The sequence below is a fragment of the Microcebus murinus genome, chromosome X (genome assembly GCF_040939455.1).
Source record: "Microcebus murinus isolate Inina chromosome X, M.murinus_Inina_mat1.0, whole genome shotgun sequence".
Classification (NCBI taxonomy): Eukaryota; Metazoa; Chordata; class Mammalia; order Primates; family Cheirogaleidae; genus Microcebus; species Microcebus murinus.
In genome coordinates, this window is record NC_134136.1 from 70163073 (window position 1) to 70165918 (window position 2846).

At 44.8% G+C, this 2846-nt stretch overlaps 1 pseudogene; it reads left to right on the forward strand.

The window, feature by feature from the left end:
* Window positions 1-254: 254 nt before the first annotated feature.
* LOC105878293 (E3 ubiquitin-protein ligase RMND5A pseudogene) lies at window positions 255-2416 on the forward strand (annotated as a pseudogene).
* The last annotated feature ends 430 nt before the right edge of the window (window positions 2417-2846 follow it).

Sequence of the window (2846 nt, forward strand, 5' to 3'; positions counted from 1 at the left end):
AGGCTCATTATGAGAGCATCTCAATAATGTAGAACAGAGATATGAGAAGATGGGGGCTTGGACCAGAGCAATGGCAGTAGGTGAAGACATCACATTTTAATATATTTTAAGGGTGGAACTGGCTTGGTGCCGCCCGGGAGAACCAGGTCATCGGTCGGTTCCCGTGAAAACAAAAACAATCGGCGGCGCCGCCGCGGACACCCGAACGCCGCGAGCGGGGGCCAGGGACGTGGGGCCGGGTGGGGCGAGTGAGAGGGAGCGGCGGCGACGCGCCGGGGGGCCGGGGCGCCATGGGGCAGGCGGGCACTGGCTGCGCCGGGCTCCCCCGGCGCCGTGGCTAGCTCGCCCGCCGCCTCAGCCGCCCGCGCCGCCCGCCTGGGGGACGAGGAGCAGGACGCGGCCTCGGCGGGGCCCGGGCCGAACGGCTGCGGACACCCGGGCGCCGGGGAGCCGAGCGCCGCCGCCTCCGGCATGGATCAGTGCGTGACGGTGGAGCGAGAGCTGGAGAAGGTGCTGCACAAGTTCTCGGGCTACGGGCAGCTGTGCGAGCGCGGCCTGGAGGAGCTCATCGACTACACGGGCGGCCTGAAGCACGAGATCCTGCAGAGCCACGGCCAAGATGCTGAATTATCAGGGACACTTTCACTTGTTTTGACACAGTGCTGTAAAAGAATAAAGGATACCGTTCAAAAATTGGCCTCAGACCACAAAGACATCCACAGCAGTGTTTCTCGTGTTGGAAAAGCCATTGATAAGAATTTTGATTCTGACATCAGCAGTGTGGGAATAGATGGCTGCTGGCAAGCAGACAGCCAAAGGCTTCTAAATGAGGTGATGGTGGAACACTTCTTCCGACAAGGAATGCTGGATGTAGCTGAGGAGCTCTGCCAGGAATCTGGTCTTTCTGTAGACCCAAGTCAGAAAGAACCATTTGTGGAGTTAAATCGAATACTAGAAGCATTAAAAGTCAGAGTTCTAAGACCTGCTCTGGAGTGGGCAGTATCAAACCGAGAAATGCTTATAGCCCAAAACATCTCCTTGGAATTTAAGCTACACAGACTGTATTTCATTAGCTTGTTAATGGGAGGAACTACAAATCAGCGAGAGGCATTACAGTATGCTAAAAATTTTCAGCCATTTGCCCTAAATCATCAAAAAGATATTCAGGTTTTGATGGGAAGCCTCGTGTATCTGAGACAAGGGATTGAGAACTCACCGTATGTTCACCTGCTTGATGCAAACCAGTGGGCTGATATCTGTGACATCTTTACACGGGATGCTTGTGCCCTCCTGGGGCTCTCTGTGGAGTCCCCTCTCAGTGTCAGTTTCTCAGCAGGTTGTGTGGCATTGCCAGCTTTAATTAACATCAAAGCGGTGATTGAACAGAGGCAGTGCACTGGAGTTTGGAACCAGAAAGATGAATTACCTATTGAAGTGGACCTTGGTAAAAAGTGTTGGTATCACTCTATATTTGCCTGTCCCATTCTTCGTCAGCAAACAACAGATAACAAGCCACCCATGAAATTGGTCTGTGGTCATATTATATCAAGAGATGCCCTGAATAAAATGTTTAATGGTAGCAAATTAAAATGTCCATATTGTCCAATGGAACAAAGTCCAGGAGATGCCAAACAGATATTTTTCTGAAGAAGTAACTTTAGTTTGCAATTTGTAAGTGAAACTGAATTATGGGCACATTTCAGAAGAGAACGTTCCATTTAATGCAGCTAACCAAGGACTCCCGTGTTTATATAAGCTAATGCTCCAGAAACTTTGCCAACATATTAGTGTACACACACTGAGGGGAGTGCTCCAGATGAATATTATCATAGGGCTTTATTATATTCTTGGTCTTCATTTCTGATCAAGTAAATACACCAGCAGTTGTCATTCAATGCAGGTTTTTGTACTTAATTATATGGTGATTTTTTTACTTTTTAAGAGCAGAAACAGAAATTGACCTCCTCGCCATGTGTTTAATATTTCTCCTGCTTTTACTTTTGTCATTTTCTTGATAACTGTAAGCCTTGAGAGTGTTTGTGAAAAAGTTTTATTTCCTGTTATGTATACATAATTAAATGAAAATTCTTCAGAAAAAGTTTGATAAATTGAATTGTGGTTGTAAAACTAATTTACTTTTTTTTTTTTGCTTAAGGAAGAAAGCTGTGATAGATTCCAAATTTGCTTTTTGATGTTTCCCTCTGCTCCTCCTCCAAGAAGTCAGCACACCTGCATTTGAGCTCTGCTTGTAGCCCCAGCAGGCTGCCTGTTTAAAATTTCATCATTTAGCAGGCTGGTGTGAGAAGTCTTCCATTAGAATAGAGTGGAAAGGAGTACTATTGTTTTTTTGCTTTTATTGCCAAGAGGTGCTTGTTTTAAAAAGTTTGTTCAATAAAATGAAATTCTGAAGTTAGAAGTGTTCTTAAGTTGATATTTGCTCTCTTGGTCTTGGTAGCCCTATTCTCTGAAATCTGCCTTCAGGACTTGGCTATCTATTGCATTTGTATATCATTGCAGACACAGTGTTTGTGCGTGTGTGTATATATGTGCACCAGCATCGAACATTGTGTATCTAGAAGGGAAGAAGCATGTTTCAGTCCTAAAATACAGTTACCAGACCCATCATTTTAAATCCTTAAAGTTAGAAGCTAGTATATTTTCTATAGTGCAGAATATGTTTATTGCTGTTTTGTGTTTGAATAGTATACTGTTCAATGCCTCTCTTCTGCAATGTGTATCATCTCATTGACTGTGAATCTGTATATTATTCTAATGGATACAGATAATAATCTTTTCTCTTATGAGGTAGCTTCATTTAATGCACTGTCCAGAAATAGCCATGTGTA